General features: G+C 45.8%; 1 long non-coding RNA gene across 1 annotated transcript in view; it reads right to left on the reverse strand.

Moving 5' to 3' along the window:
- The window catches only part of LOC125160426 (uncharacterized), a 129,918-nt gene that overhangs the window by 70,916 nt on the left and 31,972 nt on the right, over nucleotides 1-27,030 (reverse strand). Inside the window, exon 2 of the long non-coding RNA XR_007150249.1 lies at nucleotides 19,953-20,000. This is a non-coding gene — a long non-coding RNA (uncharacterized LOC125160426). The remainder of the gene's footprint in view (nucleotides 1-19,952; nucleotides 20,001-27,030) is intronic.

Raw genomic sequence — 27,030 nt, forward strand, 5'->3', positions numbered from 1 at the left:
TTCACCGCCAACCCTGGTCTCTACTCACGAGAGGCCAGCAGCACCTTCCTCCCCCCAAACTGTGACAACCACACATATTTCCAGACATTGCCAAAGGTTCCCGCAGGGGCAAAATCAGTCACAGATGGAAGCTACCGGTCTACGTTAAAAGTGGAGTAGAACGTAATTGTTAAAGCATAGGTTTCCAGCCACGATGTCTTGGTCCCAATTCTAGATCTATCATTTATTAGTTTTGTGACTTCGGGCACATTATTTAACCTCTCGGCGCCTCGGTTTCCTCTTCTGTACAGTGGGGATAATAATAACACCTACCTGATACGGTTATTGTAAAGATTAAATAGTAAGTATATATAGACGTATGTAAGTATTTACAAAGTGTTCAGGATAGACTGGCACATAAAATCTCTCAATAAATGCAAGCTGTTATTACTATAATCTTTTTTTTTTTTTTTTTTTTTTTTTGCCTTTCCTTCCTAGACTGTAAACCTTTTGAGCACAGAGACAAGCTTTTTTATTTTTAAATTCATGATGTCTACCACAGGTGCACAATAAGGACAGAGGAAGCAAGGAGGGAAGGAGGGGAGGAAGGAAAGGAGAAACCGAGCGGTGGAACATCCAACCTGAAGCCAGGAGAGGGGAAGATCTAGAACCTTCCCCACATAGCTGTCCTGTGCCCCAGAGCCTGGGGCTGGAGCTCTTGGTCTCAGAACAGACCCCCTGGTGGGAGAGGGGGCAAATGAGAGAGTCCACGCAAAGCACCAGGACGTGTGTAAGAGGATCTAAATGTACAGCTTAAGTGGCTAAACAGATGTATGCGGGCTGGCTTGAAACTTCCTGGGGCTCTGCGCTAAGTAGAAGCGATCACTACAGCCCGGAAGAAGAAAAGTAGGATGCATGTTGTCTGCTTCTGCCCCAGGAAGGACTGAAGTATGGCCAACCACGTAGTATTTCCTTGTCTAGCCACAAGCCTCGTGAAGTTCATTTCTGGCAGACATCCGACACAGAGGGTTGAAACACTACAGCAGAAAGGCACAAGGCTTCCGCTGGCCGCCCAGAACACTGTCCACATCTAAGCGCCAGGATGAGGTTGGGCAGGAGAACCACAATGTACAGCTGAACTTTCTGTAGTCACAGAAGAAGCGTTCTGTGTCTGTTGTCCAATACGGTAGCCACTAGCCACATGTAGCTATGGAGCCTTGAATTATGGCTAGCGTGACCGAGGGACTGAAATTTAAGTTAAATATAATTTAGATTTAAATAGCCACAAGTGGCTAGGCCTACCATATTGGAGAGTACAGGTCTGGAAGAAACCACACGTCTCCGGGCACCTGGGTGGCTCAGTCGGTTAAGAGTCAGACTTTGGCTCAGGTCATGATTTCCTAGTTCGTGGGTTCGAGTCCCACATCAGGCTCTGTGCTGACAGTGTGGAGCCTGCTTGGGATGTTCTCCTCTGACTCTGTGTCTGTCCCTGCCCTACTTGTGCTTTCTCTCTCCCAACAAACAAACAAACAAACAAACTTAAAAAAAAAAAGAGAAACCATGTGTCTCTGGATATTCCAAGCTCTCCGAGGACACACTCAAAGAGGGCGGGCTCACTGATTTCAAAGGAGAAGGATGAGGCATAAATCCCTATGACTCCCCATCCATATCCACCTGCTAGACACGAGAAATACTGTCCTGTTCTGGACCATTCCACATTCCTGGGCCACAAGTAGCCTGGTGTGTGTGAGGGACGAGAAAGAGAGACAGAGGCCACAGCAACAATAAAGACAACAACCATACTTTTATTACTGCTACAACCATGAACAACACTCATGGAGTACTCAGTATGTTCTGAATACCTTCCTAGCATCTCACATGGACCATCTCTCATTGGGTAGATCCACTCAATACTCCGGTTTTACAGACACAGAAACTGGGGTACCAAGACGTTACCCATCAGTAGACGGTGGTCAGACTTTGGGATTAGGCAAAGTGAATCCAAAACTAACTCAGATTCTTTTCTGGAGAGGGATCTATAAGAGAGGGTTAATGTTGGCTACTTTTGCAAAGAAGGTCTGGGGTTGAGGAGATTTTTTTTTTTTTTCCTTTTTCTGTCTTTACGGATCATATGAAAAAAATTTACTGGTACATGCATGGCTTTCAGTTAAGTAAAAATACGTCCGCAGGGCTGACATTGGCATTATGGATCTTTTGATTTTTGTATTTTCTGCCCTAAAGGAGTCAAATTATTTTAAGATGGAGAGAAATCGTTTTGCACATGAGGGCAATGGTGGGTAAAGCCCAGGGCTCCTCATTGCTTTGTGGGTTTGGGTTTCTCTCTCTGAAGATGGGGCTTGACGGGGAACCTATGGCTGACAATCCCACTGATGCCACAGCAGGTGCCTGGGTTGTTGACTTTGGAAGTGGGGTGGCAAAGTCTCCTAGTCTGCACAGGACTGAGGGCTTCCTGAGATGTGGGACGTTCAGTGCTGACTGGAGAAGTCCCAGGCAAAGCAGGACAGGTTGATGACTATACTTGCAAGAGGGAGAAAGATGAGCCTCGTAGGAGACTTTGATCCACACAGCTCCTGCAGGGAGAAAACAGCTTCCCAGCAGGCCACTATTCAGTGGAAGAAGGGATTGCCAAACCAGGGATATGACTTATGTCCCTGGCATTGCTTGTTTCACACTTAGAAGTTCAAAGACAGAGCCTCTTGAGGAAGCCATCGATTCCAGGAAGGTCTGCATTTTGATTCCCATGGGCATTGTGTATTTTTGCCTTTCTGGGTCCCTTCCCCCTCGAACAGACGTTAACAATTATATTTACGATTGCATTTGTATAAGGATAAATATAATCTGGGTGGGATTCATTATTATACATCTATTATTATTACATTCTTTGTTTTCTACGGATTTTATTTTTATTTATTAAAAAATTTGTTTTAATGTTTACTTATATTTGAGACAGAGGTGGGGGGGGGGTGGTAGAATGCAAGCAGGGGAGGGGGAGAGAGAGACACACACACAGAATCCGAAGCAGGCTCCAGGCTCTGAGCTGTCAGCATAGAGCCCGATGAGGGGCTCAAACTCATGGACCGTGAGATCATGACCTGAGCCAAAGTCAGACGCTTAACCAACTGGGCCACCCAGGTGCCCCTGTTTTCCACTAATTTTAAAAGAAATTAAAATGAAAAACATTTTAATGAACGCTTGTAAGTATCGTGGGCCCTCGGCTTTGTGTCTACTGTGCCTAATGGGCAAGGTGGCCCTGGTTCTAGAGCTTGAAAGAGAAGATGGGAAAAGAGGGAGGTTTGGAGGCATCTTGGCCAGGGCTTCCCAACTTAGATAAACCTGGATGGGAAAAAACCGCATGTCAATTTTCAACTGCCTCTAGCTGAAATTTAACATTTCCGTGTGTTAAAACATAGACAATAAACCATACCCTCAGCATGGCAGTACGTGGTTCTCTCCTACCTGTAAAAATCACAGGAATTTTCAGATCATATTCCAGTTGTGGTGAGTGCACTGAAATAGCATTTTCTCTCATTTCTTCTTCAAAATCCTGGAGGTTATGAGACTGGCTTCTAGATCACGTGATTTAATGTGTTGCTAAAGAAGCTCATGTATTATTTGAACACAACTTTTCAATTGAAACACTGTGTCTTCGCATCATTGTTTCTTTTATAATCGAACGCATTTTGTTTTCTGCACTAAAAACAGGTTTTTTTAAATGTTTATTTATTTTTGAGACAGAGAGAGACAGAGCATGAACCCGGGAAGGTCAGAGAGAGGGAGACACAGAATCCGAAGCAGGCTCCAGGCTCTGAGCTGTCAGCACAGAGCCTGACGTGGGGCTCGAACTCAAGGACTGTGAGATCATGACCTGAGCCGAAATCAAGAGGAGGACACTCAACTGACCGAGCCACCCAGGTGCCCCTGAGTGTGAAAACCTTATTCTGAGAGGGTGTCCTTGGGCTTCACCAGGTTGCCAAAAGGTCCATGTCAAAGAGCAGATGAAGAGCCCTACGCTAAGTGTTCCGTAGTTCACGAATTTAGCCCTTTCCGTGGCTTTCTCTCTCCGGGGAAGACACTGTTACTCAGCTGTGCCTTCTCATGGAAAAATCCAGGACAGGGTTAAAGACTGGCTGGCAGAAGATAAAGTCACACACCCCAGGTGCGCAGCCTAATAAGGTGTTAATTGGGAACCAACCGAGCAGGAAGAGGAAGCCCAGACAGGTTGCATGGGGTGTTTTGTTCTTGTGGTTTGCTTGTTGACGGAACGTCACCAGCCCCTCCCGGCTGGAAGCAGGTTGAATGCCTCCCTTTGGAAGGGTTCCTTTGCCGAAAATTCTACTGTTGTGGTCTTGGGGTAGGCCCCAAATTTTCTTTACTTAAGATGCCTCATTGATTTATTTGTTTTAAACTTCCACCGAGCACTTCCTGTGTGCCATGCAATTTGCTAAGTGCTTTACATGCATTATCTCATCCGGGTCTCACAACAACTCCATGGGGAAGGCCCTCTTATTATTTCTATTTTTACATATGAGGCAATAGGGGAAGGCTCAAAGGAGCGGGGCAATTTGCCTGAATCCACACAGGCCACACGTGGTAGGCTGGGGTCTGAACTCGGACAAGCTCCTCTGAAAGTCTCTTCCCTTTGAAGTTTTGGATTATTTGCTTTTTTGTTTTGACTCGATGGAGCTTTCTGAGAGAGACAGAGACACACAGAGAGCGAGCGAGCTGGGAAGAGGCGCAGACAGAGTGAGAGAGAGTCCCAAGCAGCACAGAGACCGATGACGCGTAGCTCAATCCCACCACCCCGGGATCATGCCTTGAGCCCAAAGCAAGAGTCGGACGCTCAGCCACCCAGGTGTCTCAGCACTTCCCTTTATTTTAAGGACACAGCACACCTCAGGCGTATCAGTGGATAGGCAGTGAGCCCAGAAGCAGCGGGAGAGGCCAACAATAAGGTAGGATGTGGTCACCTTCACTGGGGACCTTCTTGGAGCTCCGAGCCCCCTGGAGTGAAGCACAATTTGTGTCACACCCAAACTTCACTGCTCTGTGATAATCACAGAGGCTGAAAGCAGACGGGTCTTGTGCGTGCATGTGTGTGCTGAGGCTCAGAGAAAGCTACCCTCTTTTTTCTCTGAAACTTTTTTTTTCATGTTTATTTATTTTTGAGAGAGAGAGGGAGAGAGAGAGGGAGAGAGCAAGCAAGGGAAGGGCAGAGAGGGAGACACAGAATCTGAAGCAGGCTCCGTGCTGTCAGCATAGAACCCGACATGCGGCTGGAACTCACGAACCTCAAGCTCGTGACCTGAGCTGAAGTCGGACACTTAACGGGCTGAGCCACCCAGGCGCCCCATAAAAAGCTATCCTCTTATGTTGACATAAAGGTCATACGACGCTTTGATTTTTTTTTTTTTTTTTTTAATTTTTAAAGTAGGCCTCAGGCCTAGAGTGGAGCCCCACAAGGGGCTTGAACTCGTGATCCTGAGATCAAGACCTGAGCCGAGATTGAGAGCCGGACGTTCCCCTGACTGAGCCAGCCAGGTGCCCCCGTATCCTTGATTTTTCATTAAAAAGTCAAGGGGAGTCAAAAGGTACAAACCTCCAGATATATGATAGATGGGTCACAGGCGTGTCATGTACAGCCTGGTGACGATAGTTAATAATACTGTTTGCATTTCTGGAAGCTGCCAAGAGAGTGGATCTTCAAAGTTCTCATCCAAGCAAAGACCTTCTGTAACTATGTATAACGACAGATCCCAAGCAGACTTGCCGTGGTGATCACTTTGCGGTACGTACGAACATTGAATCCCTGTGTTGTACCCCTAAAATGAATAGAATGTGGTATGTCCGTTACACCTCAAGGAAAAAAAAACCAACCTTAACGAAAAAAAAGTCACCTCTCTGTTCCTCCGTTCCCTTTAGGGTTCCCAGTTCCCAGGGTTCCTCCGTTCCCAGTCAGGTTCAAGTCTTCCACTGCTGGGACTTTGAGAGAGGTGGTCGGTTTTCTCTGGCCACGGGAGGATGGGTGGGTTTGCCATCGGAGTTGCTCTATCCTGGCTCTGGGGGCAGCTTTTGTCGGCCTTCAAGCGCCCAGCAATGCTGGTACTCAGATGCAATGACTCCACAAGTCACCTATCCTTTGTCACTGTCTGTTTACATCCCAAAGAAAGATGTGATGTTGCAAAACACTAAAACTTGGAGGTAAGCGGAGTGGGGAACAATCCATTCTTTTTTAATCAAGTTGTCATAATCCAAAGGCAAGCTCCAACTTTAATAACAAACACCCAGTGTTATGACATTTTACCTTTTCCAAATATTTATGTAGGCACAAATATTGTGTTTAAATTTTAAACTACACGGTTAACATAAAACAGTCCACTTACTTAAATACAGTAAAAATAAAACGAGTTAGGCCAATTTTGCTTCTCATTTAGCCCTCATTCTTTGCAGCTGTCCACTGGGCGCTCAGTGTCAGAGACCGTGCTTGGCACAACATTTCCTATAACGAACCAGAAACAGTCCTCGCAATCTGCGCAGGGAAGCAGTAAGAACAGGATGGGGTCCCTTTTACACAGATGTGTGCTTTTCCATCTCTAACATCTCGAAAAAGAGACACCAGAAATGATTTGCTTTCCCTTTTCATTCTCTACCAAGCTCTGTCCCCCGAAACCAAGCTGTATGGGGGTTCAAACGCTTGGGGTGCAGGTTTTCAGTGGTTTCACGAAGTTCATCGGTGAGACACGGGCGTAAAAGTGACGGAGAAAGCAGTATTTCACGGTCGCCCAAAGAAAGATAAAATGTGTGATGCTTAGGAATTGACATCCTGACTCTTCATCCCACACTCAGATGGCAATTGGATTTTAACAAGGAGTGGGGTTTGTGGTTTGGGAAACACGGCATTTTTACTGCCTTGGGTCATATTTGAAATATTTGCAGGCGTTTAAAATAGCGTAATGTTATTTTTTCCCTTGTCTTCAAAACAAACCCAGAAAGCTTTTATAAGTCATAACAACAAGCATAAAATTGGGACATTGGAAAACCCACGGGCAGGGCTTTGGAAAATCCATTCTCCCTCAGGAGAAGTATTTGGATTGGGGTGCAGAGGACCATGAGCTTCCTGGGGACCCATGTGACCTTGAATGACCTTGAGATCCTGAAGGAAGGGGGAAGGGCTCCAGGGGCAATACAGCTGGGAGGTCCCACCCATTCTTCAGTGCAACGATAGAAGTATGCAACGGGGGCTTTGGGACTTTCCTTCCAGCCAACATGTCCTGTTTTTCACTCTGGAAATTTCTTTGAAAGAAAAAATAAAAATAATCCAGAGACTCATATTTATTTAAGCGACCAATTCCCCAAACCCTACAGTTCTGTCCTGGGAGCCACGCCGTCTGGGGCTTTAGGTGGGCGGTAAATGTTAAAACCAAGAAGCGACTTGGCCTCGAATGCAAGGGCACCCAGCTTTCTGTTTTCGAACAATGAAGGGTAACCAGTTTTTGCCCAGAAGGAAATATGTACGTTAATACACACTTATATATTAATGTAGAGTAAATGCAGAGTTATATAGTAAACATGTAAGTTAACGTGTTCCAATTAATCATCATAACAATTCTATAAAAACGTGTGCTGTTTTGGGGGGCAGGCACCTGGGTGGCTGAGTTAATCCTCCAACCCTTGATTTCAGCTCGGGTCGCCATCTCACGAAGTGAGTTTGAGCCCCACATCGGGCTCTGTGCGGACAGTGTGGAGCCTGCTTGGAATTCTCTCTTGCTCCCTCTCTGTCTCCCTCTCTCTCTGTCCCTCCCACTCTCTCACAGGCTCTCTCTCTCTCTCTCTCAAAATAAATAAAACTTAAAAAAAAAAATGTGTGCCATTCTTACCTTAATTCTATTCATACAGAAAGCTGATGTACAGTGAGCTTAAGTAACCTGCTCAAGGTCACACAGTTAGGAGGCGGTAGAATTGGGACTTGGGTCTAGGCATCTGGCTGCAGGGACCAGACTGAGCACTACTCAATCCACGTTGCCATTACTCCCCTGGGGCTTGTCTGTCGAGGCCAAATTTAAACAAATCCCTATCAGGGCACCCGGGTGGCTCAGTCCGTTAAGCGTCCAACCCTTGGTTTCTGCTCCGGTCGTGATCTCACGGTTCGTGAGTTCGAGCCCCGCACTGGGCTCTGGGCTGACAGGGCAGAGCCTGCCTGGGATTCTCTCTTTCCCTCTCTCTCTCAAAATAAAGAAATAAACTTAAATAAATAAGCCAACATCAATCAGTCGATCAATCAATCCCCATCTCAGGTGTCTGACACTTTGAAAACCTGGTGGCAAAGGAAAGCGTTTGGTGGTTTTCCTTTTGATTTTAAGTATTAAAAAAAGATAAGCACGATTCTCAGGTTATGTGGAAGATGTAAGGCGAGCAAACCAATCAAGAGTGAATTCAAACAGGGTTCCCCTCTCTCAACCCTAACCATCATCCTCTCCCAAAGAGCAATCGCTACTTTTGGGGATTATCTTTTCAAAGTGTTGAATTCCTGGTCTTGGGAATGTAAGAGGAGGAGGAGGAGGAGGAAGACGAGGAGGACGAGGAGGACGAGGACACAGCATAAAACCGCTTTCGGAGCTGAGTAGGTAGCAGCAGCCTGCAGCCAGCAGTGAAAGGCTGGGGCCGGCCGCTGGAGGCCTCGGGGCTGTGGGAGAGTCCTCTCTGGAAGGAGGACACGGGAATGCTTTCAGCATCCTGGGATAAAAGCCTCGAGAAGAAAGGCAGCCCTCAATGAATGGTGCTCAAAACAGGGGAATGGCTGGACGACAGGAGAAACGGCCCCCGCAATAAAAAGCCGCGAAAGTGCCCTTTTTGTTGATCCCCTCACTGTGAAGTGTGGCTCCCCCTTCCTCCTTGACCCCTTCCCCAGCTCATCTCTTTGGGCGCAGAGAAAAGGCTTCTTGTTGTAATCCCATCTGCCTGCTGCTCATCGACATTCTTTTATCTCTGCCCAGGGCCTGGCAGACAGGCCGGGGTTTCAGCTGCCAGAAATTTTGGGTTTCACATTGACTATTCCCAAGATGGGCATCTGAGAAATGTCAGTTTACATCAAAATTGCCTTCACTAACGAATAGCCAGCAAGTTTTCTTTCCCGAGCAAGGTCAGGAAATAATTCTCTTTTCAAGACCATGCCAATACAAACTCCAATCCACATTTGGGATATTTGACTTAAAGGGACAGGGACCACTTTGGTTTTACGCTAAAAAAAAAAAAAAAAAAAGAAAAGAAAAAAGAAGTTAATTTGAAAATGGAATTAGAGATGGAAAATCGGTGATGTTTCCTCAACAGCGTTTGCGGGGACAAGGAAGAGTGTGCTGTAACAAAATCTTAAGAACAGGGTTGGTGTCTACGGTTAGAGAGAGGAATTTGCAGGGACGTTAAAAAATCACCAATAGATAACAGCTTGCGTGGTTGGCACATAAAAGATCAGGGGAGTAAGGGTGGAGCTAAGAGGATAAAGGAGAGAGAGAAAAGCCTCGTACAGAAATTACAGTGACCTAACTTCGTGGTAGAACGCGCAAAAGAAATTGGGAGAGACTTTGATTTGTTAACCCTGCAGGACATCTCTGTTGGAAATGGTGATGAAGCATGGGTGCGTTTATCCCAAAGACACCACAGGATTCGTGCTTTCTCGCAGGGGAAAATTCAGGCATAGGGCTGGGGCCGAACCTTCTGGACTCTGCAGTAAGGGTGTCCACAATGAACGCTGCTGCTCATTAGTTCCGGGCCGGGATCCCAAGCGAGGCATGGAAGGCAATAAAGGACCCGGCCCTGCCCCCTTCCATGGTGTCCTTTGTTAGCGGCATTTTTATCTAGGGGTGGGTCTGGGAGGCAGAGGGGGAAAGGGGGAGGAGGACGGTTGAGAGGGCTGGGGGTTGGAGGCTGTGTGTGTGTGTGTGTGTGTGTGTGTGTGTGTGTGTAAACAACGGAATGAAGGCTGGCTGTGGCTGGGTGCGGCCATCCCAAGTGCGATGGGAGGGTGATGGCTTGGAGTTTACCACAAAGACTCTGTTCGGTTTTGAAGTCCTTGGCAGCCTTCTCTCCACTCCCATTTTTTTTCTCCCTTTTGTGGAGAATAAGCAAATATCTTCAGGTCAGCTTATTTTCCCTTTCAACAAGAGCTCTAATCTAGAATAAACATGAGATGCTAAGGGTCCAGCTAAAAACCCTGCAAAGGATCACCCGTTGTCCTCAGGAGAAGGTGCTGTCCTCTCCACGGCTCAGATGTAGGGGGACTATTTAAGGGATCATCCGAACAAGGGCATTTCTGGACGTGACGGTGAGTGCCTTGAAAATGCCAGGACACAGGCTCTATGCAGACGCTGTCCCAGACACAGAAGGACATGTCGTCGCTCACTCGGTCCGGCCCCTGCCTGCCTCCTCAGCCTTCTCCGTCCCCCTCTGCGACACCGTGCTGGATTCCTGGATGTTCCAGGCGCCCTGTGTCACTCCAGGGCCTCGCTGCCTCCTACCTGGCGTATCCTTTCGTGTCCATCTCACTGCCTGGTGTCCGTTCATCTCTCCCTCAGAGTCTATCTCTGCCCAGGGAGGCTCTCTGAGGCTACCCTGACCATACTGAGGCTCGCTCACAAATCCCCAAAGACCAAGGGGTACAACCAAAATGTGTAACCACTGCGGGATACCATGAACGGATGGATAAATTAATAATAATCTCTTTGCCTTTTCTAAGGCTGCCGAACCAAAATAGCATACTCGGTGGCTTGGGCAACAGAAATTTATTTTCTCACAGTTCTGGAGGCTGGACATCCGAGAGGTCAGGGTGCCAGAATGGGTTCTGGTGAAAAGGTCCTCTTCCTGGCTTACGGATCGCTGCCTTCTCGCTGTGTCCCCACATGCTGAGAAAGCTCTCTAGTGTCTCCTCATAAAGGCACTAATCCTGTCATGGAGGCCCATCCTCATGATCGCACCTAAACCTTAATCCCTTCCAAAGGTCCCATTTCCAAAGACCTTACACTGGGGGTTAGGGCTTCAACATGTGAATTTTGAGGGGGACACAATTCATTCCATAGCTTTTATTTTTTTGAGAGAGAGAGAGTGTGAGCAGGGCAGGGGGAGAGAGAGAGAATCTGAGGGAGGCTCCAGGTTCCGAGCTGTCGGCACAGAACCCGACGCGGGGCTCGAACCCACAAATGGTGAGATCATGACCTGGGCAAAAGTCAGATGCTTAACTGACTGAGCCACCCAGGTGCCTGTTTTTTTTTTTTAAGTTTATTTATTTATTTTGAGAAAGACAGAGACAGTGCAAGCGGGGGAGATGCAGAGAGAGAGGGAGACAGAATCCCAAGCAGGATCCAGACTCTGAGCTGTCAGTGCAGAGCCTGATGTGGGGCTCGAACCCATAAACCGTGAGATCACGATCCGAGCCGACTGAGCCAACCAGGCGTCCCAAGTGGGAATCTTTTTTTTTTTTTTGTGGATAGCTTATTAAATCCAAACTGACTTCTCTTAGGAAATTCTTCATTTATTTCCCCAAAGAGGCTTTCCTCTCCAATTCCGCTAGAATTTTTTTTTTAAATCAAGAAAGAAGGGAACGTGTCAGCACTCACTAGTCTGAATGGCTCAGTTACGGTGTCCACAGTATCTCCTCTTTACTATTTAGAAATAAGGACGGGATGCAGCTACGTGAATGGAACTGGAGGGTATGATGCTAAGCAAAACTAGTCCGTCAGAGAAAGACAAATATCATATGACTTCACTCGTATGAGGACTTTGAGACACAGAACAGATGGACATAAGGGAAGGGAAGCAAAAATAATATAAAAACAGGGAGGGGGACAAACCAGAAGAGACTCATAAATATGGAGAACAAACTGAGGGTTGCTGGAGGGGTTGCGGGAGGGGGGATGGGCTAAATGGGTGAGGGGCACTGAGGAATCTACTCCTGAAATCATTGTTGAACTAGATGCTAACTAACTTGGATATATATTAAGAAAATAAAATTACTAAAAAATTAAAAGAAAAAAAGGAAGAAGCCCAGGAAATTACGTAAATTGGCAGTAGGAGTCCAACAGTTGGGACGGGGCGGTATGCCTATCTCCTCCCCCACCTCGTAAACACACGGCGCTTTGACCCTCTGTGTGTTTTCAACGCATGTCAGAGATAAGTGTTCCAACAAGCTGGAAGTAACAGGTTGAGTGTGTTTCCCCTTTATTTCATCTGAAGTGGCTTCACGCAGGCTGCGGACCCAAGGGAGAGACAACACAAACCCCCACCGCACTAGACCTCAGAAAGTTGGGGACTCCTGCCCTCTCTAAAAGTCATTTGTTCTAGAAATCTTCACTGAGGTGCGGGGCTGGATTAGGGGAACCTCCTCGCCCCCAGCATCCTGAGTTGACCTCTCATGGCAGGGACCCACACTCTCCTGGAATTGAGTGTTTTCTGGTCTGTCACCCACATCAGACCGTCAGCCTGAAAGACGCTAGAGCCGTATTTGTTTTCTTCCCTACCTTGTCCCAGCATCTGGCTTCATATCTGACCCAGGACAGGGGCTCAGTAGTTATTTGTGAGACGAATGAACGCAGGAGAAGGGAAGGAAGAGCGTTAACCACAGTTCTGTGACAGTCGCGAGTCATCTGGACATTTGACACCTATGTTTGCTCTGGATCTGATGCAACAATCACCAGAGACCATTGTTGTGATTCCTACAACTCAGTGGTTCTCCACTTCATTGGCATTAGAATCACCCGGAAGGATTTGTTAAAGTACAGATGGATGGGCCCTCTGCCCACAGTTTCTGACTCAGTTTGTCAGAGTTACTGCCTGAGAGCTGCATTTCTAGCACATTTCCAGGGGAGGCTGATGTCGCTGTGCCATGACCCGTTTGAGAACCACTTTGACAACGAACACAGGAATTGCATTATGAGGGGATTTCTCTTAACTCTGGGATTTACTGGCAGCTTTAAAAAATGGCAGCGTTACGGGTAACTTTTTGTTGATGTCACTGTTGATGTAAACAGCTGTTTACCGTCGATGTAAATAACTGTTACTGTTGATGTAAAATCAGCATTATTATTTCTCAAAGTCTATTTATTTTGAGAGAGGGAGAGAGTGCGCGTGTGTGAGAGTGGGGGAAGGGCAGAGAAAGAGGGAGAGAGAATCCCAGGCACTGACGCGACAGAGCGGGCTCAAACTCACAACTGCTGAGCTGAAATCAAGGGTAGGACACTTAACCGACCGAGCCACCCAGGTGCTCCCAAATCATCATTATTAATGAAAGCGTGACTTAAGGAACTTAGGAATCTGTAGCATTGACTTTGTGGGAGAAAAATAGAGGGGCTTTTCATCAGTGTGAATGCCATATGTGAAAGGCACCTGGAAGAAAGATCATGGGCTCTGGGACCATGACATTTGACTCTGTATTTCACTTCACTGTTGAGGGGCACGGGAACCTTGGGTAAGTTACTCGCTCTCTTAGGTTCTCAGACAGGCGACAGTAAAAGACTTCACAGTGGCTAGCGGAAACGGTAAAGCACCAAAAATATCCCTTCCTCGTCAAAGATGAATTGGTTGATGAGACCAAAAGCAGTGAATTTCCACAGCAAGGAATATAGTGTTTTCTGAAACTGTGCGGCACCCGAATTTTAGGTAACAAAGATTTTAGAGGAAAATTCGTTTCCGTGTATTTTGTGACTGAGCTTAGCCGGTAAGAGTTTGGATAGAGGGGGAAATTTGTACCAGTAAAGTGACTTGTTACGGACCGGAAGCTCAGTAAGCGATGGTGCAATAGACAAACTGAATGCAAGAGAACAATGTGTGCGTCAGAAAGGTGGCTACATCATGCGGGGGAGGCCATCATTACCTGAGTATTTGTTATCTGAGTACCTGCCGGTGGCAGCTGTGAAGAGAGGCGGAGATCACGGCAACATGGAAAATACCCAGCAACGACAAGACTGTCTCAAAGTTCTTACTCAGATCTTTCCTTGGTTAGCACCTGCTTTGCACATCAGTTCACACTCTATTTGGGTCCCCCCCTCCCCCCCCTCCCGTCTTGCTGTCCATTGGATGCCTACTCAGCAAACACACAATCCCCATGAAACCGACTTGAACGTGAACAGCAAATTTGACAAATGCCACAGGAATTCATACCGTTGATGGAAAGATGGAGAACTGTTTTAGTTACGTGGAAACAGGGACCTAGCAGGGTTAGATACGTTTACACCTGAAGAAGAGAAAATCCAGAAGGATGATGTGTTAAGAGTTTCAAAAGAAAACTACTTGGCTCTCAAGGGAGAGTGGGAGACCCTCAGACAAGTGACGGGGCCTAGTGTTGTACAGTTGACTCTCTTTGATAAAACTGCTAACACCACACAGGGAGGGGTGGTATTGTATTGTGTCAGCACACATTTTGTCAGAAACACTATGTTCAAAACCCACACGATTCTTGCTTTTTCTAAGAATTAGTATCCCTTACAGTTATGACCCAGTTAAGGGTGGCCAACTACAGCCTAATGGCCAAAGCTAGCCAGCCACCCGATTTTGTAAATAAATCTGTACTGGAACCAGCTACACTCACTCATTTCCTTCCTGCCCATGGCGGCTTCTATCCGCCTCTCGAGGCTTCTGTAGTTATAGGAGAGATTTTATTGTCCACAAAGCCAAAAATATTTACCATCTGGCCCTTTACAGAAAAAAACAAAACAAACACACAAAAAAAACACCAACTGGTTGATTCCTGACCTAACTTTAAAAAAAAACCACACTTTTCTTCTTTATTAAAACATTTTGTAGGAAGACTTCGTTCTAACAAAAGCGTTTTTTCCTTCATTATTTACATTTGTATTTTGATTTCCATTTTAAGTTTGATTGATAGATTCTAGGCGACGCCTGTCTCCCTCTTCTTCCTCCCCAAATTATCCTCAGCTGATGGGGCTTTCCTGTACTTCAGGACAAAACACGACTGTTCCTAACGATGAATTCTTGCTGGTTCCCACTTTAAGGGATACTGACAGTGTTTGCATCCTGGCATTGCTACTTCCTAGCTATGACTGCCGGCCAAGTGCTTAACCTCTCTGGGTCTCAGTTTCCCCTTCTGTCAAATGGGGATAACAGCATTGACCTTGCCCAGTTAGTGAACTAAATCAAGATAATGAAGGTCAGGTCCTGACCTCGGTCACTGGTGCACCATACACACAGACAGTGGTAGCGGTCGTAATTTCTCTTTCCTTATTTCTATTTGGTTTGGAATGGTAGCTTACACTGCCTGGATTCTGGCCCCTAAGCTCCCCTGGGCTTTCCCTGAGTTGCCCACTCTCAGGCTCTTCTCTACCAGGATGGTTTATAAAGCCCTACTTAACCCAACTAACCAGCCCACTCTATTTGAAAAGTCAGGGATGCGTTAAGAATTGGTCTTCACTGTTAAAGGCGTTTCCTTTAGTGAGTTGATGTCTTAAGTATCTGCAGCAGCAGCAATGAGGAAACTCACAACCCTCGGACTCCAGCAGGGAGATGGAGCCCAACCCAGCTTGCATATAAATGTTCCCAGATGCTCCAACTTCCAAAGGGGCGGTGTGTTGTCATCAGAACCAGTGGACAAACGCGACGGGCGGCCGGGCGGTGATTGTAACGAGGGTGGTAATCAGAAGGCCAGGGGAGAGCGCGATGATTTCCTGACTCGATCGTGGACGAGGAACAATACTGGCTTTCTTCCCCCAGACCTTGTCCTGGTTCCCAACACTCACAGGAACAATTCTCATTAAGCTCCTCTGATAGGCGGTTTCTAAATGGGCCCCAATGATCCCGCCTCTTTGAATCCATGCCTTGTGTAATCCCCCACCCTCGATCGAGTATGGACTGGACCTAGTGACTTAACTTCTAATCAACAGAAATGGCAGAGGTGATGGAATGTCACTGCTGAGACTAGGTTACAAACATGTCTAACTTGCCAGCAGATTCCGTTACTGCTTTCTTGACTTGCTAGTTTTCACGAAACAGGCTGCCACTGGGAGAGACCCAGATGTCAAGGGGCTAAGCCCCAACAATCCTTAGTGAACCTGCCAACAACATGACCAACTGCCCTCCCCCAGGCAAGATTGCAGATGAACCTGTTGCCCCGACTGATGTCTTCATTCTAGCTGGTGAGTGACCTTGAAGAGAGGACCCAAGTGACTCATGCTCAGATTCCTGACCCATACCAACCGTGAGATAATTAATGTGTGTTGTGTTAAGCCACTAAGTTTTGGGCTAATTGGTTATGCAGCAATAGGTAACTAATACAGATTTCTTCCTTAAAGTTAAAAAGCAGAGGAAAGGCCTGTATTTCTGCTGGGAGCGGTGTTCAGTTAGAGAGTCACTTATTTGGTTTTCTGTCAGGTCTTCCTCATCTGATACTGTGCTACATTTAATGACAGCACACTGCTGACAGACCTAACACAACTTCTGATACCTCCAGACCCTATTTAAAAACCTTTCCTGGGGGCCCCTGGGTGGCTCAGTCGGTTGGGCGTCCGACTTCGGCTCAGGTCATGATCTTGTGGTTCGTGAGTTCGAGCCCCGCGTCGGGCTCTGTGCTGACAGCTCAGAGCCTGGAGCCTGTTTCAGATTCTGTGTCTCCCTCTCTCTCTGACCCTCCCCCATTCATGCTCTGTCTCTCTCTGTCTCAAAAATAAATAGACGTTAAAAAAAAAAAATCTTTCCTGGCTCACATTGGCTGAAGGAAAGAAGCTCAACTTTTCCGTTTGGTGAGCAAGGCTCTCGTAGATGTCGATGTTCTCCCAGCTGCTAGAACGATCTTCCTAAAACACCCATTAGCACATGACACGGTTGTACTTATAAGTCTTGGTTGGAGTCCGGCTACCAACTAAACTAAATCTGTGCCCTGCAGCAGGGCAACCAGATTCTGCCACGACCTGGCTCCTCTGCCTTTCTGCCTCACACTTAATGTGTCTGCAACACAGAAGAGCTTGTCCCACGCACCTAACCTGTGTCATTAAGATGCATGCTTTCTCTCGGCCTCCACTGCCTTCTTCTTCCCGTCATTGCCCAAACCCCCTTCTCTGGAAAATCCATACTTCAAAGATTCAGCCCAGATCATCGTGTAATAAAAAGGAAAAACAAAGAACCCCAAACACACTCATGTATTTGGATCAGCATAGACCATCTCTGGAAGGATCCAGAAGAAACCAATGGCATCGGTGATCTCTAGGGAATGATACCGGATAGTGGGCACAAGGGACAGACGTTGGGAGAGAGGATTTTCACTGTGAACCCTTTTTGACTTTTACAATTTTCCAACATATGAATGTATTTACCTATTTAAACGCTAAATGAAACAATTACAGGGCCACCTGGGTGGCTCGGTCGGTTGAGCATCTGACTTCGGCTCAGGTCATGATCTCGTGGTTCGTGAGTTTGAGCCCCGCGTCGGGCTCTGTGCTGACAGCTCGGAACTTGGAGCCTGCTTCGGATTCTGTGTCTCCCTCTCTCTCTGCCCCTCCCCCTCCCGTGCTTTGTCTCTCTCGCTCTCTCAAAAATAAATAAAAGAAAAGAAACAATTACAATGAAGGAAAAAAAGTTAATTTTTTGACTCACCTTTGCTAGGAAGACTTCTCTGACTCTCACACACTGAGTGGACCGTGTGATGACTTAGGTGTATGGATCTGTCAGACCCTCTGGTGTCTGAGGTCACAGAGATCGGGGCTCAACCCTTATCCGCCCCTCATTCCGTCCCCCGCTGTTCAGCACAGCGCCTGCTACTACACGGGCCCTCAAAATCTCTGAGGCATAAAAAGCTACAGTTCCTCAGCCCTCCTCAGCCAGACTGGCTCTCCTACTTATTTTCCAGGTCCTTATGGACACAGGGTATTCCCTGACCACCTAACCCGGTTAGGCACCACCGTTGGTCTCTGTTGCAACACCGCGCATTCCTGCATGGCACATACTGTGAGCTATCATTACGGCGATTTGTCCAATGGTCTCTCTCTCTCTCCTCCTGGAGCATGAGCTCCTTGAGGGCAGGGGCTGTCCTGTCTAGTTTTCCGCCGTTTCTGCAATGTCTTGAGCAAGGTCTATCCCACGTGGGGTAAATACTGGAGGAAATAGGATTTACTGGCCGACTAAACAGATGAATGAATGGCTGCCACTGCGTCTCCACCAGAGTGACCATCTGAGTGTCTGACAGGCACTCAAAATTGTTTGTTGAATGAATGAATAATGTAAGAGAGGCCGTTTAATCGTGATAATACCGATAACTGAAAGTAACTCATTACATGGTTCCCTCGACCCTTCAGACTCAGCTCATGGAAAAGAATAGCTTCCTTCAGCTCCGTTTAAATTATTCAGAATAAAAGAAAGGAAGTAGGCTCTCGAGGGACGTGCTAGAATATCCTTCTCCAATTGTGTGTGTGTGTGTGTGTGAGAGAGAGAGAGAGAGAGGTGCCTCAGCTGCTGTCCATGGACTTGGGGGACAGAGGAATGGACTAGTTCTGTGGTCCTTGGTGCAAATATGCTGCCAGTGGACCATGAAGTCTGTGGGTTGTTTTTTTTTTTTCTCAAAACCAGCAGTTTAGAGGTTGGAATCCTTACTTAACATGCTTTTTAGAGCAATACTGTTTTGGATGGCAAAACTGATGCATGCATTGCAAAGAATTCCAAAGCTAAAGAAAATGTACATAAGGAAATAAAAGTTACCCTTAATCTCACCAACATGGCTGCCTCTTTTTTTTTTCTTACCTATATGTGTTTTAGATTCATTCTTTCTCTCTCACCCCCTTCCTCCCTCCCTCCTCCCTTCCCTCTGTTTAACACATTTGTAATCCCTTTATGTTCTGTCCCGAACACTATCCCGGAACATTAAATGTGTTTTGACAATCACATTTTCAAGAACTGTATATTATTCCAGTGAATTTGGCCCAATCCCTTATATCAGTTCTTTTCTGTCTATTGCTACTATTGTTCTACCATTAACTAATATACAGTTAAAGGGTGAACAAATTTGACTTTAACTTTGCATTTCCTTTAACTAGAATTATAGAGAGGGCATTATTGGCTAAAAGAGTACGGAATTTTAAATTACGTTTACAGGAATGGCCGAATCGCGTGGGTATGATATAGATTCCATGGATCTATATATATGATACAGAGTGCTATAGTTCCATGGTCCTCATCCATAGTGTTTGTTTGATATTACCCTCCCCATAGATTTTCATCGATACTCTTACATTGTTCTCATGTAATACTGTTATATTTAATTAGAAAGGCCCAATTAGAATATGTTCATCATTTCTATCTCTTCTTCTGCAAATTGATTTTCCTTATTCACGTATCTCTCTTTTTAAAAATTTTTCTTAACATTTAGTTATTATTGAGAGAGAGAGACAGAGCGTGAGCGGGGGAGGGGCAGAGAGAGAGGGAGACACAGAATCCGAAGCAGGCTCCAGGCTCTGAGCTGTCAGCACAGAGCCCGACGGGGGGCTCGAACTCACAAACCGCGAGATCATGACCTGAGACAAAGTCTGATGCTTAACCAACTGAGCCACCCAGGCGCCCCTCGTGTATCTCTCCTGGAGCCTAAATATTTAAAAATTCAGGGGCGCCTGGGTGGTTCAGTCGATTAAGTGTCTGACTTCAGCTCAGGTTGAGCTGGAGTCTCATGACATGGTCTCTGCGATGACAATGTGGAGCCCGCCTGGGATTCTTTCTTTCTCTTTCTCTCTGCCCTTCCCCAACTCTCCTCTCTCTCTCAATCTCTCTCTCTCTCTCTCTCAAGGTAAATAAACTTAAAGAAAAAACAAAAGAATAAAAATTCAATTAAACTTACATATTAATGTTGTCTTTGTGCTTGATTCGACTACCAATTAAAATCGATATTGTAAGTATAATGTATAGAGTCACTTGATGTAAAAAATCAGCCCGGAATAAACCACAAACATAAAAATGTTGCACATTGACAGCTCACTTACCTTCAGCTGACTTGTGATTCCATGCGAACCCTTTGGAATTTCGAGTACCTGAACAGAAACAAAAGAACGGATTTGAGCAGCTCAGATCGGGATGCAAGATCACACTCTGAGGCAGCGACACTCAAAGTAAGGCCCCAGGACAAAAGTCAACACAGTCACCTGGTGGGGACCGAACCCCGTGTGCTGGGCTTTCTCCCACACTCACCAAATTAGATTATCCTGTGGGCCAGGGCTGGGAATTTGCACGTTACCAAGGATCCTGCAGTTTAGGGATGGCTACGGACTTCCTTCTGGCCGTGGACTCTACTGTGCTTTACTCACCATGCAGCCGGCCTGATAGGGTGCCCGTGCCCTGAGGGAGATGGCCCTCGTTCAAACAGAACCGTGACCAGGGGGCACCTGCCACAGGGCGAGTTTCTCCTCTTTGGATATGGGATCTTGAGGACACTCAGACAGGGGCCATGTGTTCTAGGGATCTACATATAATAAGTGCAATACTCAGGAGACGATCTTGAATTTGAGTATCTACGGGGATGATCTGGGAGCCTTTCCCGCCAAGGGGCGAGCTGGTCTTTGACGTTGGGGGTGAGCCGACAGAGGGACGAGGGCAGGGCGAGTGTGATGGGTGAGTGGGGCTCCCAAAGCAAGGTGGAGAGGGACCCTGGACAGGAAGCAAAAGGTTTGCCCTAGAAAACAGGAGGCAAAGCCTCAGAGAAATACTGTGAGTAATCCCCGTGAGGGAGCGTCTTCCTTAGCAGTGTTCTTCCAGCGCCCATGGCTCTTGTGGCTCCCACAAAGTTTTTGAAAACCTCTTTATTCCTCACACTTTAAAATGGAAGGCTAACCTATTTTATCATAAGGTTATATAGTTGGGTAATTTCTAGCACACTTTAATGTTGACGCTGTAAAATAAAATCAGCGTTATTCGCTCTTATAAATGCATACCGGAGAAGCTAAATATTATGGAGACGTGACACATTGCTCTTTTTTCCGTTTCCATTCCAGCCCCTGCACAGAATTTACTACAACGTCATGTATTTTTAACGCTTGAGAGGCTTTTTGATTGATCCCTTTGTTACAATTTTCTGGATCAGGTTTCCGTACAAAGTTAAGCTTTGAAACCTTTAATATCTTCTGTGAATCTGATGCTATAAATGTTAAACAGTTTCCTCTGTGTTGAATTATCATTACAACTGTTTTTATTTGTACTTCGGTGCTCAAAACAACACGTACCTTATACATTTTGATAAACAATTATGAAACATGGGAGGCACAATTTTATTGGAAGCGTATATCTGAAATGACTAGGGGACTTTTCCCTTCTATTAACTCCTGAATATTTCTTATTGTCCAAAAGAGATAGAGTCCAGGATCAGTTTTATTCCTTTTTTTCCCCCCGTTAGTCATACTTGCAAACACTGAAAAACTTTGTTCACATAAGTAGGGGGAAAGGACAGAGTTTCCTTATAGCAACATCACTCAATTCTTTAAACTCTTCCGGGGTGTTTGCCAAAAAATCATATGGCGATCTATCATCAAAAATGATTTTTAATGATCTACGAACTGACAACTCCATCAGATCCTTCTTCAATTTTGTTGAAAGCAAAGAGTTGAAAAGGATTTGTAACCCAATCATTAGAATCATTCACTTTCTCAACACTAACAGCTAGATTCTGAATCACCCCTTTGTTTGGAGTCCCGGATTGTCTGTAGCCTGGGGGACTGCACCACAGTAAGAGTCAGGGACTGGGTGAGAGGTAGGCCTTTCTTTTGTAAAAGGGGACAAGAGGCAGCTCTCAAAGGGAGGTTGGAGAGGGGACCAGCTGGGGCATCCGTCCCTTTGTGTTTGTGGAGTCCTGCAGGAAGGACACCCTGAAGTTGTGCCCCCCTCCCCCCACCAAAGGAGAACCAGCCTGGTCTCAGACAGCAGTTTTAGAATCCTCTAGAGGGGAGCCGACAATCTGGAAACTATTCCTTTAAAACCATTCATGCCAAAGTCACCCTTAACAGAATTTCGTGGCAAAGCTATGAGAGTAACAACGGATTCAGACGAGAATCATCAGCAGAGGCCAGAAGTGCTGGGGCATAGTCCGATGAGGAACGGGGCAGCTACAGGATCTCAAAACGTTTCTCCGCAAAACACGGATTAATTACTCATTAATTTCCAAATACAAAATACTTGTAAATAAATTAACTTTACCACGGAGACGCTAGCAGATGCTCCGTATGGACAGACACTATATATGGGTGGGTACCGACCGAGAGGATGCACTGAGAAAAACCTACTAGCGTTTTCTGCTAGTTCTGCCTAAAAAAGCAAAACCTGCATCTAATCGTGGGGAAACACGTTGAGATAGATACACCCAAACTGAGGAATGTTCTGCAAAGTAACTGGCCTGTATTCTTCAAAAATGTCCAGCCACGGAAAGCGAGAGAATTTGACAGCTAAATGCCACATGTGGCTGGGGTTGGAGCTGACCTGTAAAGGACCTTATTGGGATAATTCGTGAAATGCTAGGGAAATCTGCAGATCAGAAGCTATTGTTTCATGGCTGTATCTGGCTATGTAAGGAAACATAAGCTAGAATATTAAGGGGTAATGGCGTATCATCTCTGCAAGTTACTTTAACATTTTTTCTTTTAATGTTTATTTATTTTTGAGAGAGAGAGAGACGGAGTGCAAGCAGGGGACGGGCAGAGAGGGAGAGAAACACAGAATCTGAAGTAGGCGCCAGGCTCCGAGCTGTCAGCACAGAGCCCGACACGGGGTTCAAAGTCAGGAACCGTGAGATCATGACCTGAGCCAAAGTTGGACACGCAACCGACGGAGCCACTCAGGTGCCCCTGCGAGGTACTTTTAAATGGCTCAAGAAAACAAATATAATTATACATATTAAGAGGGTAATAAGGGAGAGGCGCCTGGGTGGCTCTGTCGGTTGAAGGTCAGACTTCGGCTCAGGTCACAATCTCACAGTTTGTGGGTTTGAGCCCGTGTCAGGCTCTGTGCTGACAGCTCAGAGCCAGGAGCCTGCTTCACATTCTGCGTCTCCCTCTCTCTCTGCCCCTCCCCTGCTCGCGCTCTGTCTCTCTCTCAAAAATAAACATTTAAAAACATTTAAAAAGAGGATAATAAGAGAAATATGAAGAGTCTGAGGGAAGAGTACACAGGAACTCGTGCTATTACTGAAGTTTTTCTGAATGCGGCTCAGTCGGTTAAGCGCTTGACTCTTGATTTCCGCTCAGGTCGTAATCTCGTGGTTCTGTGCTGACATTACAGAGCCTGTTTGGGATTCTCTCTCCCTCTCTCTCTATGCCTCTCCCCCCTCTTGCGCTCGACCTCTTTCTCCCCTAAATAAATAAATAAACATTAAATAAAAAGGAATGAGAAGGTCCTCACTTTGTAATACTAATAAAAACAGAGAGAGATATGTGAGTGACTGTCAAAGAAGGGAATGGAGAAGTTCCTTGGCAGCCGGATAATGAGCTTTTCTTTATGTTTATGCAAAGGGAGGGTGGATGAAGGAAGGTTGAGTAACACTACCACAGACAAGAGAGGGAAACCCCCAAATCTGAGACAGGCATAAGAAGACACATAAGGATAGGCCATGGCATCTGATGTTCAAATTTGGTATTTTTCATTGAGAAAAATGATGATGACTCTTGTTCAGTGTAGCCAAGGGGATAACCCCTGTACCAGGCAAGACTGGATTCTTCTCGCCTGTGTCCAACCATATATGATCCCATCTCGTTTGGGCTCCTGCATGTTGGGATACGTATCTCTCAATTCAAGATCCTTACTGTGAAATATTTGCCTTCAAGTCTCGATCAGTTGATTTCTGCTACAGGCTTTGCTTCCTTCCCACTGACTTGGCAGATGATGGCTATTGTTGTGTCATGTTGTAGATCTGCTTCCAGCTGGTGCCCCTGTCTCTGTCCAGATTCTTGACCTAAGTATTTTCCCCTCAACAAGTACTTGGAATGGTTATTGTGTAAGGAGGAGAAGGCAAACTGGCCTTACCTCACCAACTGGTTGGTAATGGGCCTCTTGGAGTGCTCCATTAAGCAGGATCTGGAAGCCATTTTGGGGCTCAGCGGAAGCCATTTTGGGGCTCAGCGGTTGAGAGTGCCATGACGGATTAGTGAGGTTTGCTATGGCCCTGGGAACAATGATGATAAAATGCTTGGTATACGGGGGCAAGCAGCCTCTGTGGTGGCCCTTAGGCATCCCCTTCTTGGTATTCTTCCCGTCGAGTGTAGGCAAGACTTAGTGACTTGCTTGGAATCAACAGAATACAGAAAAAGTGAAAGAACGTCACCTCTGTGATTAGGTTTCAAAAGACTGTGACTTCCATCTTGCTAGCAGATTCTCTCTCTCTTTCTCTCTCTCCATGGCTTTCATGAAGCAAGCTGCCTTTTTGGAGAAGCTCACGTAACAAGGAACGGAGAGTGGCCTCCAGACAATAGCTGGCAAGAAACTGATGCTCTCAGTCCAACATTCCTTGAGGAACGGAGTCCTGCCTTCAGATGAGACCCCAGCCTGGCTGGATGCCTCGAGGGTATACGGCCATGCCAGACAGCCTGAAGTAGAGGGTCCAGCTCAGCGTGCTCGATTCCTGACCCACACGCACTGTACAATAATTTGTTACGCAGTAATAGATACAGAACATACCACGTATTTGCCATCCTCAGTTTCACCACTTCATATGCACCTTACTGTGGTACAAAAAATAGTAGGAGCGACATGACACATTTAGCAAGCAGCAAGAAACTATAGGCGAATTTAAAGAAGATAAAGTTACCAGGATCAATCACAAGAACTCAAGACACAGAAATCAGATGCCAGTTAGTGGCAAACAGTCCTGGAGAACTTAGCCAACTTTGAGTTCAACTGGTTTTGATGCTCGGTCCAGTGTAGTTCTTGAGTTTTTATTTTATTTTATTTTATTTTATTTTATTTTTATTTATTTTTATTTATTTTTATTTTTATTTATTCTTGGGGGGAAGAGGGCAAGCCGGGGAGGGGCACAGAGAGGGGGACAGAGGATCTGAAGTGGGCTCTGCACTAACAGGCTGACAGCAGCGAGCCCGATGCGGGGCTTGAACTCACTAACTGTGAGATGGTGACCCGAGCCAAAGTCGAATGCTCAACCGACTGAGCTGCCCACGTGGGCCCTTAAGTCTTTGCTGCTCCTATCCGAGCACTCACTCCAGCACGATTCCTTGTTTCTCTCTCTTCTCCCCCTAAACATAGGTTTCATAAGGACACGGACTCTGTCCACTCATGTTATATTGCCCACGTCTGGCATAGTACCTGGTACATACTAGGCTTCACTAAGTATTTATTGAATGAATAAATATGTTTCAGAGAATGTCAACAGGTCACAAAAGTTTGCCACACGTTTAAAAAACAAAAGAACCAGAAATGGTTACAAAAAAGATTTGTGTGTGTGTGTGTGTGTGTGTGTGTGTGTGTGTGTGTGTGCAAAAAGGCGGCAAGTCTTCCTATCTGGCCAATTCACTCATTCAGGGCATCTAATTCCCTGATAATGTCAGTTAAGTGGGGCATCACTGTAGTAAGTACCATTAATTATTCATTGCTAACACAGTGTTCAAGGTCAAATGAAATCTGATGGAAAATCTCTTCACTGTGGCAAAAAAAAAAAAAAAATCACTTGCTGATTGTTATCACAACTTTTGCTGCTGCTGTATAGAACCTATCTCCTTCCAGCATGTTCAGGAGGGACAGGAGCCACTTAATTCATTTTATGGAAAATTAGTCAATTTCATTTACCCGATTGCACATTTCTCTGCTGTTGGGAATTTCCTTAATTTGTAAATCATATTATTTTTGTTTTGAACTATTAATTTTTTTAAAGGAATTTTCTTTTTTAAGTTTTGTTTTATTTACTTTGAGGGAGAGAGAGAGAGAGAGAGCATGATCAGGGGGGAGAGGGGAGAGAGAGAGGATCCCAAGCAGGTTCTGCGGTGGCAGCGAAGAACCCAACACAGGACTTGAACCCACAACCTGCGAGATCATGACCTGAGCTGAAATCAAGAGTCAGAGGCTTAACTGACTGAGCCACCCAGGCACTCCTGTTCTGATCTACTAGAAAGAGAGAGAAGGAAATAAGCTATGGTAGGATAGAGGCAGAATAAAAGAAAAACAAAAAAGATGATTTATGTGAAAGAGAAACATGGAGAGCAAGTATCACCAAACTTTGGAGATCAACCCCTCAACTGCCAAGTATTAAGTTCCCCGGGAACAAATCCACAACTTACACTAAAGCGATTAATTGAGCATTTGCTTAGCTGGCAAAATGGCAAATGGGTGTTGATGCTTTTACTCAGGAAGGACCAGAAATGCCACTGAGGCTTGTCTGGTTGTTCTGTGTTAAGAAGGATTCTGAGGCCTAGCGTAGGAGCACCATAACTGACTAACGAGGGCACAGAGCCTAGAGTGAATGTATTAATCAGTGAGTTTATGAGCCTTAGATTTCTCTAATGTAATACAGTTAGTCAATTTCAGGGTCATATGTAACTCAGTGGAATCCAATTATGATTTATTTTCTGTATTGCAAGAGTATGACCAGACATGTCTCTAGATTTAAGGAACTTTCAGAAAAAAAAAAAAATTCTCTGCTCTTCTAGCCTAGACTTGGTTTACACTTACCTTCAACAGGTTATTTTAGCTTAGGGAAGGATTTCAGGCTCTGAAATGCTATCAGGTTACCCATGAGTGAAAAACAAAGCCCATAAAAAAAAATAAATCATTTTTCAAAGATGACAGAATCCACTGATGCCTCTGGCTTACGTGTTTGTATTTCACCATAAAGCAATAACTATATGTCCACTGGTGATGTGCTTTAATCTTAAAATAAATAAGACCCGTTGGCACAGAAACTGGGAGTAGGGTGGTCACAGGGTAAACAGTACGGCCAGTACTTTCTTCTTACATTGTACACGATTTCCTTGGGGGCTCCAGCCCCTTTGCTAACCTCGATTAGCACACCAAGCCTTTTAAAAAACGTATATTAAGACCCAAGGAGGGGCGCCTGGGTGGCTCAGTTGGTTGAGCCTC

The sequence above is a fragment of the Prionailurus viverrinus genome, chromosome A2 (genome assembly GCF_022837055.1).
Source record: "Prionailurus viverrinus isolate Anna chromosome A2, UM_Priviv_1.0, whole genome shotgun sequence".
Taxonomy (NCBI): domain Eukaryota; kingdom Metazoa; phylum Chordata; class Mammalia; order Carnivora; family Felidae; genus Prionailurus; species Prionailurus viverrinus.